This window comes from Gracilinanus agilis, chromosome 2, assembly GCF_016433145.1.
Source record: "Gracilinanus agilis isolate LMUSP501 chromosome 2, AgileGrace, whole genome shotgun sequence".
Lineage (NCBI taxonomy): Eukaryota > Metazoa > Chordata > Mammalia > Didelphimorphia > Didelphidae > Gracilinanus > Gracilinanus agilis.
This window is the reverse complement of record NC_058131.1, coordinates 405949922-405964746: the sequence shown is the minus strand read 5'-3', so window position 1 is coordinate 405964746 and position 14825 is coordinate 405949922.

Here is a 14825-nt window from a genome sequence, read left to right as displayed (position 1 = left end):
TACCTGTTCAAAATCCCGTGTTCACAGCTGTCCTCATTCCAAAAAAAGCACTAGCTCTGAAAATCCACCAAATTTATCCCCTGTCTACATTAGTATGTAATGACAGGAAGTCAGTAGGCTCCTGGGTAATGTAGTTTTAAAAGCACAAAATTTCCAATGACATTCTCCCCCCCCCCACCCCGCCCCGAGATCTTTGGAAGACTGGTCTCTCCAATTGATCTTATAAACATAACCAACTTTTAAATTACAATAATTTGGGGATAAAAGAAAAAGAGAATAAAACCAATGATTGCTAGGTGCATTGACAAAAAGCCAATTAGGGTCCGGTCCCCTTTAGCATAAAAGTGTACATTCAAAACAAATGCATTCAACCCCCTAAGTTCATTCTGGATCTTTTTCATGCTGTGTAGGTTTCTGTAAACATCTTCATGGTGCCTTCTCCAAACAGTTCACTTTCTGGATTTGGGGAGGTAGCAAATTTCTTATTCTAAAATTACTCTCAAAAGAATTTAAACTTTGCATTATAGGATAATAATACATTTCTCACTAGCTGGAAAAAGACTGTTAGCTCTGAAGTGTTGCAGAGGATTTTAGACTTCCCATTTGCGTCCCTGTAACACCTGATGACTGCATCAGGATTGAAGGACAGACTGGACACAAGAAGGAAAAAGAGATTCAGGGCTCTACAAAAAGCCCAGTAGATGAGCTCCACCATATCTAAGTAGAACATATTGAAGACTAAGGGAAAAAGAACTTTCAGGAGCTGTGAGTTACTACCTTCACAACAAACACTTCTGAAGATTGAGCCCACTTTTCTCCTGGGTTCTGGAAGTACTGATGGGAGAATATGAATCTTGGAGGACATGTCTTATCAAGACTCTTCTTCCTTAGTATAAATACTCCTTTCTAAAAGGTAAGCCTTGTTGATTAAATGGTATGACTTAATAATCATAGAGGAAACCACAACATTAGTTATGGCTTTAGAGATATACTTCCCATGAAACTCCTCTGCTCTATACCCTTGACCCAGGAGTGGGACATGTAGCATCCTTTTTCTGGGGACCCTCCCTCCCAGTGAGATTTGGGGCTAGGAAGAATAATGCTACTACTCACCCCATGGCCAAGCACTGTGAGCATATACCAAGGCTCTGCCCTTGCCCTTTCCTTTCATTTTCCATACACTCCCACCTTATGATCTCATCAGCTTCTAATGACTCATTAATCATCTCTCTGCAGATGACGCGTAGGTCTTTATCATCAGTCCTACTTCTGAGTTCAATTCCTTCATTACAGGATCATAGAAGTGGAGCTGGAAGGGATCTCAAAAATCTTCTAGTCCAGTCAACTAATTTTAAGTCAACTAGTTTTACAAGTGAGGAAACTGAGGCACTGGGAGGTTTAGTGAATTACTTAAGGTCACACAGGTAATGACCAAAGAATGTAGAATTTGAACCCAGATCCTGTGACTTCAAGATTGGTACTTTTTCCACTATAACCTAACATTTCAAAATGGATATTCTTTTTTTAATAAAAATTAATTTTATTTAATTAATTAATTTAGAATATTTTTCCATGGTTAAATGATTCATGTTCTTTCTCTCCCCTCCAACCTCCCCCCCCATAGTCAATGCACAATTACATTGCATTTTACATGTATCCTTGATCAAAACCTATTTACATATTATTGATAATTAAACTAGGATGGTTGTTTAGAGTCTATACCCCCAATCATATCCCCATCAACCCATGTGTTCAAGCAGTTATTTTTCTTCTGTGTTTCTACTTCCACAGTTCTTCCTCTGAATGTGGCTAGTTTTCTTTCTCATAAGTCTTTCGGAGTTGTTCTAGATCCTTGCATTGCTGCTAGTAGAGAAGTCCATTACATTCAATTGTGCCACGGTGTATCTGTCTCTGTGCATAATGTTCTCCTGGATCTGCTCCTTTCACTCTGCATCAATTCCAGTTCACATGGAATTCCTCCAGTTCATTATTCCTTTGTGCACAATAGCATTCCATCATCAACAGATACCACAGTTTGTTCAGCCATTCCCCAGTCAAAGGACATTCCCTCATTTTCCAATTTTTTTGCCACCACAAAGAGTACAGCTATAAATCTTTTTATACAAATATTTTTCCCTATGACCTCTTTGGGGTATAAACCCAGCAGTGGTATGGTTGGGTCAAAGGGCAGATATCAAACTGGATATTCTAATCGTCTTAAATTTAACATGTCCAAAACAAAATCATTATCCTTCCCCTCCCAAATGCACTCCTCTACTGACCTTCTCTATTTCTGTCGAGGGTACAACTATGCTCCCAGCAACTTGAATCTAATCCTCAGTGTCTTATTAGTCTCTTCATTGTCATTCACCACACATTCAGTTTGAACGCCAGAACTTGCTATTTCTATCTCCACATCTCTTAACATATTTCCCTTCTCTTCACTCACAGGTCCACTACTTTAATTTAAACTTTCATCACCTCTTGCACTGCAAAAATTATGTCCCCTGAGCCAGCCCTTATATTTCTCCTCTTCCTTATCTTTGCTCATTTATACTATTCCCTATACCCAGAATGTACTCTCTCTGTCCTTATCCGTCCTCCTCTTCCCCTCCCTTTCTTCCTCACCCTTTCTCTCTGTCTCTCTGTCTCAGGATGTTTTTGGGTACAAGCAAGCTAGATTTAGTCAGAAGGGCTCAGAACTGACTGACTAAACAGACCTAAAGATTATTCAAACAGTGAACCAATTAATACCTGAAGGGAGATATCTAGTGAATATCCACCTGTCTAAGCCTTTAACCTTATTCTAGTCAGTAATTTTATCAATGATGGCACTAAGTTATAGATGAGCAACCTTTAATTTAAAGGGCTATTTGTCTGGAATTCACTCCTCATTGGTAGAGACTGATTACTCAATGTTCTATGCCTAGATGAAAGGCAGAGAAGAGTTAGTGAGAGTGGAAAAGAAGAGAGATCATAGACTCTTATGGCTTCTAGTTTTGAGAGAGAAGATGTATCATTCCAACCTCTTTTCAAGTGGATGAAAGAAAAGAAAGACTCTGGGAAGAATTTGATATGAATTTCCCCTTGGTGAAATCTGAGACTCTCTGCCTTGCTTGACTGAGTTATTTCCCTCCAAAGAAAGAGTACATTCAATCTCTATGGTCTGGTCAATCTGCATACTTTGACTTAATACAGTACTCATTCCTATTAAAAAGATTAGATAACATAAGTATAAACATTGGATTATTGAGTTGCAGTATTTCTGATTCTTTTTTATCTGAACCCCATTGAATCATATTAAATAGTTTTGATGACTGTTCCTTTATAAAAACAGTTTGAGATCTGGATTTATGCCTTCTTCATTCCTACATATTTTTTCACTATTTCCCTTGAGTCTAGAATTTTTGTTGTTTCAAATGTTTTTGTTATCATTTTATCAGGTTCTGTTAAGTATTCTTTTGATAGTCTCATTGGTATAGCATCAAAATGTATTGTCATTTTCATTATGTTGGTATGTCCTAATCATGAGTGACTTCATCCAGCTATTTAAGCTGTTCTTTTTTTTTACTTAAGAAGAACTTTGTCATTTAATATATACAAGTAGTTTGTGTGTTCTGATAGATTAACACCCAAATATTTAATGTATTTTGCAGTCTGGTTGAATGGAATTTCCCTTTCTATGATTGTCTCTTCGAATTTTCTATTATTAATCAGAAATTTCATTTGATTTTAACGGGTTTATTTTATAGCTTGCAACTTCTGCTGAAGTTATTGTCACAACTAGGTGGAGGTTTTTTGCTGATTCCTAGGATTTTTTAAAGTAATCATTATGCTTTGACAAGAAGGAATATTTTCTCTTCTGTTTATCTTTATGTCTTTAAATTATTTCTCATTTTATTGCTATTGTTGGTATTGATAGAGTTAAATCAAATGAGTAGGCATCCTCATTTTGCTCTTATATTTTGGGAGAAAGTTTCTAGTGTATCCCAAATGCACAACATAATTGCTTGCCTTTGGTTTCAAATAGAGGTTTTCATGATGCATAGAAGAAAAGAATCTATGTTCATACTGTATAGAGTTTTTAGCATAAATGGGTGTTGTACATTGCAAAATGTTTTTCTGCCACCTATTGATGCCATCTGAATTTAGATGATTTTGTTTATATTTTAATTACGTTGATTGCTTTTGTTAAGTTGAACTATCTTCGCATTCCTGGTATAAATACAGTCTGATCATAATGAATGATTTCTTGAATAAATTGATGTAGCCTGTTTGAAAATATTTTATTTTAAAATTGTGAACTGATGATATTCATTAATGATACATGGTCTTCCAGGTCTTATTCTTGCATTATACTTTCCTGATTTAACCATTAGGTCCATATTTGTGTCACAAAAGGAGCCTGATTGAGTGCATTATTTTTCAATTTTTGAGAATAATTTGTACAGCAGCTTCATTTCTCTCTAGGCTCCATACCTAACTCTCTAGACCAGTGATGGGCAAACTTTTTGAAGAGGGGACCAAAGGAAAGGAAATGCTCATCTGTCAGTCTGTTTCTAAGGCAACTCTTTCAAAGTTTCATTGTATTGTATCCTTCTCATTGTATTTGTCAGATTAGAAATAATGTTGCACAGCCGGATAGAACATTTCAGGTGGCTGCATCTGGCCCGCGGGCCATAGTTTGCCCATTACTGGTCTAGATTTTCTCTATCATGCCACAAAAGTTTCTTCACACTGAAAGTTCACTTTATCACTGGACTTATCAAATTGAAAGTATCCTGTGACCCCTTTCTCTAATTAGCTGTTTCCTCCCAAAACTTCCATTATTTTATTTTTCCTTTTTTCCTTTTTTTTAATTTTTATTTTGAATATTATCTCATAGCTACATGTTTCATGTTCTTTCCCTCTCCCCCAAACCCCCCCACCCACCCCCCTAGCAGATGCACAATTCCACCGGGTTTTACATGTGTCATTGATTAAGACCTAATTCCATATTATTGATAGTTGGACTAGAGTTATCGTTTAGCGTCTACATCCCCAATAATATCCCCATCAGCCCATGTATTCAAGCAATTGCAAAACTTCCATTTTTTTAATTTTTTTTAAACCCTTAACTTCTGTGTATTGACTTATAGGTGGAAGAGTGGTAAGGGTAGGCAATGGGGGTCAAGTGACTTGCCCAGGGTCACACAGCTGGGAAGTGGCTGAGGCCGGATTTGAACCTAGGACCTCCTGTCTCTAGGCCTGGCTCTCAATCCACTGAGCTACCCAGCTGCCCCCCCTTTTTTTTAAACCCTTACCTTCCGTCTTGGAGTCAATACTGTGTATTAGTTACAAGGCAGAAGAGTGGTAAGGGTAGGCAATGGGGGTCAAGTGACTTGCCCAGGGTCACCCAGCTGGGAAGTGTCTGAGGCTAGATTTGAACCTAGGACCTCCCGTCTCTAGGCCTGGTTCTCAATCCACTGAGCTACCCAGCTGCCCCCTCCATTTTTTAAATAAACCTTTATCTTCTGTCTTAGAATCAATACTGTGTATTGGTTCCAAAGTAGAAGAGAGTTAATGGCTAGTGTTATTTTTAAAAATGATAAAGACTGATATAATGAGGGAAATTAGTATTTTAATTAAAGCCATGTTGATAGAATAAATCAACCACATGCCTGTAAAAATTCTATTCAAAATGCCCTCCAGTACCTATCTTCTTCCATCTTGTCTGTCTCGTACCCCAGGGAGCCCACTCAGGTAGCAAAGAGGAAGTTCAAAGCAACTTCCCAATATTTAAAGATGTCCTTTACCTTGAAGACATCATCCAAAACAGGAAACCTATTGGACCACGGGAAATATAGTTCCAAGGTCCCCCACATGTACACAGGAAGTTTGTCAAACACTACATATCTTGAGGCTCAATACTTCCAAATAGAACCCCAGTAATTTTAAATAACACACTAGGCAATAGGAGTTAAGTGACTTGACCTATATTCACATAGCTAGCAAGTGTCTAAGGTCAAATTTGAACCCAGGACCTCCTGTCTCTAGACCTGGTTCTCAATCTACTGAGCCACCTAACTGCCCCCCTCCACCTCCATTTTAAAGAAAATACTCGGGGCAGCTATGTCTTCATTAATCTCCAGGATCCACTCCTGGCTTTCTGGACTTTCTCTATATTTTTTGTGTTCTCAGTTTTATGGTCATAGAATTGTGCATAGTAAGTTCTAATAATATTTTTTACTTTTCTTCTGGTTTTCCTGTGACCAATGGTTTACATTTTCTACTTTTAAATTTTATTTTCTATCATTTTTTTAATCAGTTTGTCCACTTTTGTTAGTCTTGTCAAAGAACCAGCTTCATTTTGCTTTCTATTTCTCTAGTCTTTTTGGTGTCTAATATATTGTCGATTCAATTTTCAACATTCTCCTTTTCTTTTGGAGGGTTTTCTATTTGTTGGGTTTCAATTTTTTAAGTAATGTTAAGCTCAGTAATCTCTCCTTTTTCATTTTTTTACTATATGATATTAGGGACATAATTTTCCTCAGAGGAAGGTAGACAGTGTTTAATAAATGCTTATTGGCTCATTCACTGCCTATTATATGCAAGATAAATTAGACTTGCTCAGATTAGTTCTGAAAGAAGAATGAGAAACAATAGGTAAAAGAGATTTGGACTTGAAGTAAGGAAAAGCCTCCTCTTGGCTAGAGTCATCCAAGAGCAGATTGGTTTATTGGTTTCCTCACTGGAGGAAGAGGAGGAAAGGTTGGATAACTTCTTGTAGATGTTATACAAGACATTCTTGGTTAAATATGGGGGAGATTAGATGGTCCCTGAGGCCTTTGCAATGATGAGAACCTAGTTCTGTGATTCTAATCAAAATATGACTTGGATGGGGGCAGCTGGGTAGCTCAGTGGATTGAGAGCCAGGCCTAGAGACGGGAAGTTCTAGGTTCAAATCCGGCCTCAGACACTTCCCAGCTGTATGACCCTGGGCAAGTCACTTGACCCCCATTGCCTACCCTTACCACTCTTCTGCCTTGGAGCCAATACAGAGTATTGACTCCAAGACAGAAGGTAAGGGTTCATTTTAAAATATATATATGATCTGGAGATTCTTTTTTTATTTTATTTTATTTAGTTGATTAATTAAGAAAATTTTTCAGTGGCTCCATGATTCATGTTTTTTCTACCCCCCCCCCCACTGCCCTCCCTTAGCCAATGAGCAATTCCACTGGGTTTTACATGTGTCATTGATCAAGACCTATTTCCATGGGGCAGCTGGGTAGCTCAGTGGAGTGAGAGCCAGGCCTAGAGACAGGAGGTCCTAGGTTCAAACCCGGCCTCAGCCACTTCCCAGCTGTGTGACCCTGGGCAAGTCACTTGACCCCCATTGCCCACCCTTACCAATCTTCCACCTATGAGACAATACACCGAAGTACAAGGGTAAAAAAAAAAAAAAAAAGACCTATTTCCATATTATTGATGCTTGTACTAGAGTTATCATTTATTGTCATCCCCAATCATATCCCCATCAACCCATGTGATCAAGTAGTTGTTTTTCTTCTGTGTTTCTACTCCCACAGTTCTTTCTCTGGATGTGGATAGCGTTCTTTCTCATAAGTTCTTCAGAGTTGTCCGGGATCCTTACATTGCTGCTAGTAGAGAAGTCCATTACATTCGATTATGCCACCGTGTATCCATCTCTGTGTACAATGTTCTCCTGGTTCTGCTCCTTTCGCTCTGCATCAATTCCTGGAGGTCATTCCAGTTCACATGGAATCTGTCCTGATCTGGAGATTCTTAATGAGGTTTTGATGGGGGCAATGTTTGGGATTTTTTTTTGTAGAATTTCTCTGCCTCTTCATTCTCTGCATCAGATTTTGGTCTACTCACTGCTATTATTTTCATAGTGACTTTTTTAAAGGAGACAACCAAATGTGCCATGAAATATGGCCTCTTTTTTTCTTTGTTTATACAATAAGATCAACTTTCTCAACTCCTTATTTACTTCTCCAGGGAAAACCTGAGAGCTTTCCTTCTATTTAGCTGTAGCTTTCTTCCTTCTTCCATTTGAGAATGTCAATTGAAATGATTCAGTTCCTCCTGATTGATTGTTGGAACTGATAATCATCTGATATTCAAAGAACTAGCAGCCATGTTAGTTTATAGATGTTCTAAAAATGGTGTTGTTTTAGTACCTCTTGTCCACTTCTCTGCCATTCAACACTCAAACAAACCACTCTAACAATAAAAGAAGGGATGGGCAAGGACACAGAGAACTAAGTGTCATTTCGCATTTTCCTTTGTTTCATGGATTATGGCTTTTCCCTTATGGCAGAACCTGACAGAGCTTAGTTCTCTTGACATAGCCTTCAACTATCCAAATTCCTTTCATACCACAATGAAGCTTTAGAGTAGAACTCAAAAGAAAAAAAAATTTTTTCAGAATCTTTCTTAAGGCAAGCCCTGGAACTTTCACCAGATTATATTAGGTCTACCTTTTGGAGCAAGCAAAGTCAGTCATGGGGTGTTCAGGGAAGACAGCCATGAAGGTGGCAAAAACAGGCACTGTGGAGCATGTAGAGCTTAGTTAGATACTGAAGAAACCAAGGTTATCCGTTGAGAGCCATTGGATGTAGAGAGCCATTGGAGAAATAGGGTCAAATTTAGGGCCTGTTATCCGGATTCCCTACGTGACCAATCCAGGCTGAGGCAGTCTTTGTGTTTGGTCCTGGTCACCTGAGCCCTGAAAAGCTCTGGTACCAGCAGGTAGGTTAATCCAAAAACAACTTGACCCCTCCAAGAGGCTATTGGGAGTCATTTAGAGAAATAGAGTCTGTAATAGATGTTTTATCTGGATCCCATTACAAAATCATCAGCAAGTAAAACTGTGTGTATGATTTTTCTGCACTGCATGTCAGATGCAGATAGAATGGGCCATCTAAGGTAAAAATCTAAGGCTCCTCTTTTGACTCATTTTTAGATCCCCACATTTTCTCAATATTCTTATTGGAAAGCTTTGAATCCTTAATCAGACCAGCAGCTACTGAGCTAACAATTTCTCTCCTTGACAATTTCTCTCCTTGATAATTAAGAAGCCTGAATCCTAAAAAATATATTACTTAGATAAAGCCTGGAGCCAGACAATTTAGTCCAGACTATCTGACCAGGTGCAGATCTGTAAATCAAGGCAGAACGCAATTAGTAAACATCTCCATGAAATATATTTCTGCTCCCAGAATTAACCCCTACTAATTGGTGGTTGAAATTTGACCCTTGTCCTTGTACCCATATCTCTACTCTTAGACTTTAATGGATTGTGTGTGATTTGTAACCCCTTCACAGCTATGACTCTTTCTTTGTGTTCTTTGTTTGAAACCAGTAACAAATAAAGTCCAAAATCCCATAGTGTTGGATCAGCATGGACTAACCACTAGTTTGGCTGTTCTCGGTTTCTTTTTCCTGTCTTAACAATCCGAAGCCATAAAACACCACTCAGAACCCCTACCATATAGAGCTAGCTCTCTATAGTTATCCACTGAATCCTGGGTCAGTTGTCCTGAATTTTGTCTTGCACTAGTCTTTGATGACACTAGAAGAGAGGGAGATGGAGGATTTTGTGCAACTCTGCCTCTCAAATGCAATTTATGCACTAATCAGAAGACATCACTCAGTGATGTCATTTTGGTTTTTTCCAGTATGAGGGTTAATAGCCAAGCATTTATCAAGTGCCTACTATATGCCAGGCACTCTGCCAAGAACCAAGGTTTTAAAGAAAAGCAAAGACAATTTGGAACTATGCTCAAAGGGCTTTAAAAAACTATCTGCCTTTTGATCCAGCCATAGCACTGCTTGGTTCATACCCCAAACAGATAATAAGGAAAAAGACTTGTACAAAAATATTTATAGTCATGCTCTTTGTGGTGGCAAAAAATTGGAAAATGAGAGAATGTCCTTTGATTGGGGAATGGCTGATTAAATTGGGGTATCTGTTGGTGATGGAATGCTATTGTGCACAAAGGAATAATGAACTGGAGGAATTCCATGTGAACTGGAATGATTTCCAGGAATTGATGCAGAGTGAAAGGAGCAGAACCAGGAGAACATTGTAAGCAGAGATTGTACACTGTGGTACAATTGAACATAACAGACTTCTCTACTAGCAGCAATGCAAGGATCCAGAGCAAGGCTGAAGGACTTATAAGAAAGAAAACTAGCCACATTCAGAGGAAGAACTGTGGGAGGAGAAATATAGAAGAAAAACAACTGCATGAACACATGAGCTGATGGGGATATTATTATTGAGGATATAGACACTAAATGATAACTCTAGTCCAACTATCAATAATATGGAATTAGGTCTTGATCAATGATACATGTAAAATCCAGTGGAATTGCACATCGGCTAAGGGAGGTTGGGGGGGGTTGGAGGAGAGGGAAAAAACATGAAATATGTAACTATGGGAAAATATTCAAAATAAAAACTTTTAAAAAAAGAAAAGAAACAATCCCTGCCCTTAAAAGAGTCATAGGAGCTAGGCTAATGGGAGAGACAACATGAAAAAACTATGTATAGACAAGATATATACAGGACAAATTGGAGACAATAGACAAAAGGAAGGCACTTGACCTAGAAAGGGGGTAGAGAAAGGCTTCTTGTAGAAAGTAGGATTTTGAGAGCAGATTATGTCTAATTATCTTTTAAGTGATGAAACCTAACCTGTTCCTCTACCTTCTGTTGGGTGTCACAAATCCCTACCTTTCTTCTCATTTCAGTTCTTCCTAATGGTCAATGTTTACCTTGGATCAGCCCAGTTATTCCAGCTTCCCAACTTATTATCTGACAAGCTAGGCCTTTGTCCTTGAGTTTAATATGTTTCCCTTCCCCCTCTGTTCTTTTATCCATCCTGATGCAAAACAAAGCTTTCATCATAAGGGGAGGTGGAGAGAGGAAGGAGAGAAATATCTACTTCAGTGCCAATTACTGCCCTCTGGTGACCATTGTGCCCCAAGCAATTAGTCAAATTAGCTTTTGCTTCTCTCTAAACTCCTACAAGACATAACACTCCAGTTCCTTCTCTTACAGAATGTTTCTAGCGCCCTTACCAATTTTCTTTCCTTCCTCCTTTCCACCTCCTGGCTTTCTTGTCTTCCTTCAAATCCCAGCTAAATTAGGAAGTCTTTCCCAATTCCCCTTAATTCTAAATGCAAGTTTCCTCTACTGACTATCTCCAATTTATTCTAGATAGACTGTGTTTGGGCATAGTTGGTTTTCATGTTATCGCCCTATTAGACTGTGAACTCCTTGGAACCGAGGAATTGTCTTCTGTATTCCTTTGTATTCTCAGCATTTAGCATAGTACCCAGCAACAGAAAGAACTTAATAAATGCTTTCATTGACTGACAGACTATATATTTTCCAGTTTAACTATAAGCTTCCCAAAATGTAGCACCCAGACTAAGGCACAATCCTCCCAGAATTTTGATCAGGGCAGAGGATGACAGAAATATTAGCTCTCATGTTCTGGTTACTAAACCTAAATTCACACTGGCATTTGGGGGCTTCCATGTTTCATGGCTACCCAGTGTTGAGCTTGCAGCCCCCACCACCACCAGATACCCAATTTTTCCCACAACAACTTATGTTTAGCCATATCTGTCTTTGGATTTTCTTTGTACAACTGATTTTTTTAAAAGACAAAGTATAAGATTTTATATTCGAATCAGTTAGATTTCATCATTAGATTTAACCCAGTTTTCTACCCTTTCAAGATTTCTCTAGATCTTCATTCTGCCATAGAGCAGTTTTAGCTGCTAGGGATTCTTTCTCATATCCAAGCAAAAGTTGAACTCATAACTTTTCACCCACCCACCCCACCCCATCCCCACCCCCACCCCCACCCCCGTTGTTACATGGAATCAGTCAGAAAAAGTCTTTTTTTCCCCACCTAACAGCTCCTCAAAGATTTGACAAGAGCAAGATCCTGTTAAAGCTGCAGTTAACATCTGTGACACAAGACTAAAACACTCTGTGATCCTTTTCCCAGCCTAAAAACAAAATGTCAGATCTCTGATAAGAAATTTGGACCCAGCCTGAACAGGAGATTACCAGCAATAAATTCTGTGTAGAAGCTGGGCTCCACTATCTCAGAATCTGTGGCTGGGCATCTCAGAAAAACAAAGACTAAACCATAGTCACAATCTCTCCTGACACCCAATAGAGAGGTGCTGTCAGAGTCGCACCCTTTGCTCCACTTCCAGATGATATTCCTAGCACCTACATTTTAGGAGAGAAAAATTGCTTTGTCTATTCAGAAAAGATTGGTTGGACAACAATTTGTGAATAAAGATAGAACGAAAGACAATAGAATTCATACTGAACATAGTGGCTATTGTTAGTTCTAAGTTGTTGATTTTGAAAAAGAAGGTCCTTTCTTTTTATGAAAAAATGAGGAATTATTATAATGTTTAATGTGCTATCAGTCCTAATCATTGTTAGCCATTTTTTTCTAACTAGATTTTTGTTTTTTGAGGATTTTTTTTTTTTGTGATGGGACTGTGTGGGGAGGGGAAGTGATAGTGTTATCAAAAAAAAGTCTCTATATCTCTAATTTTGGGGGGGGGTCAGATTATGAAAGGTTTTGAATGCCCCTTCTTATTCAGGCCTTCTCTGGTAGCCTTACAGTCAATGGAAACTTTTGATTGGGGATAGGCAAAATAAAAGTAGGAATTCTTTTAAAGTGGACCTGAACCTTCCCATCCATTCAGTTAAAAGATGGATTTAGATACAAACATAAGAACTTTAGAAAGGTCCTGTCTCTAAAGAAATTAGGTTTAGGAGACTATAATCTGGATGTAAAGTCAAAGATTCCCCTTGGGTAATGAGAATAAGTGCATCCCTAACAGATACTGTGGGAGAAGGGGGAGGGCACAGACAGGAACAAGATTGCACCTTGACAAATGGACTTAGTCATTGTTTACTCTGTACAAATAACTAGGATTGCACTAGTTAATATTCACTGGAAGAAGAGCTTCATCCACCCCTTTCCATAACTACTTAGCTATTTAAATAACAGCCTAGGAAGCAAGAGGTTCTGGGAATCCTGGGTCAGCTTCCTGTTGAATTTCTGCAGGACTCTGAAGAAGGAGCTGTAAGTAATGTCTTCTTTTATAAAAATCTTAGTCTGGAATAGGTGAGCTGAGAATCCTTAGAGAAGCCAGGGAGGCGGGAATATACAATGACTGATTTTCAGTTCTTTGAAAGAAAAATAGAAGAAAGGGGAAAGAGGAGGAACTCCCTGCCAAAAAAAAGGGGGGGGGGAAGAGGAGGACCAATATTAATGGAACAATCATATCCGTGGTTATATGTGGGTGATCTTGTTTAGTAGGTATGGCAGTCAGTTCATTACGCCAGGTTTTAGTCTTTGCTGAGAATGTCTTAAGGTAGCTTTTTAAAAGATAACAAATGAGTTCAAATTTGACCGCAGACTCTTCCTAGTTGTGTGACCCTGGACAAGTCACTTAACCCCCATTACCTGGCCCTTACCACTCTTCTGCCTTGGAACCAATACTTAGTATCAATTCTACAAGAAAAGGTAAGGGTTTTTTAAAAAAAAGATAACAGGTTATTAAAAATTACTTGCTTCTGTTTAGCATCAGCCATGAGGAAAGAAGTTCTGAGCTTTGATCAGAAGGTTTAATTTAAGTTCTTGTTTTGAGCCTAATCCACTTTACCTTTCTGAGGAAGCCTCAGTTTTCTTACCTGTAACTGGCGATAATAATACATGCATGATATATCTTATAAGGTTGTTGTAAAACTTAAATGAAAGAATGAATCACCAAGTTGGATTGAAAACTTTACATAGAGTATAACAACAACCTTGTGAGGTAGGTGTTATGGGCATTATTAGAGATCCATATTATTGTGATTTCAATATTAGAGAGATCTCCCAGATGAGAAAACCTCTTCTAATGATATGATTGCCATCTTCTCTCAACTTGGCTTTCTAGAGAGAATCCTGCCTTAAGCACTTACTCTCTCTCTGACTCAATTCTTATGTCTATAAAAAGGAGGTGATCATAGCTGTCACTTAGTGTTACATCCTGAGGTCTCTTCCAGAGCTGAGATTCTTTCATTCTGCTTCTGTGACTTTTAAAGAAGAAAGGGACACAACTTTCTCATTTCTCTATGAAAAAAAAAAAGAGCGACTGCCCCTGTGACTAGAACATAGTACTCCTGCTTCCAATATTCTTTCCACTATATTTCTATAGCCTTGATACAAGCAAGATGTAGAAACAGGATACAAATGACCATACCATTAGACGGCATTGCTGGGCTCTTTCTTTTCAGATGAAGTAAGCAAAACAGAAGTTTTTACTACAGTTTCAATAACTCAAGAAATACTTCTTGGAAGAAGTGAGACCTGAGGTAGCATGATTTGGTCTGGCTGAGATTAAAAAAAAAAAAGATTCCCTAGGTAGTTGGTCAACTATAATTACAGAATTTACATTTCTTTAGAATCAGCAATTTTCAGAGGCATGAATTCAGTTCATAATCTTTCCCATCCCCCAAATCCCCAGGATAATATATTAGACAAGAGATCAGCCAGTCTTTGCTTCAGAACCTCCAGTGAAGTGGATCCACTCCCTCCCAAGGCAGCCTGTTTCCCTTTTGGGTAGTTCTAATTGTAAGTTTTTCCTTAAACTCAAGAATTAATTTTCCTTTCTTGCAATTTCTAAAATAATTCTTAGTTCTTCACTCTGGAGAACACATATGTATTGTTATAAATATACATCTATGTAATACATATGTTACATAACAGAGATGTAGTAGTGTT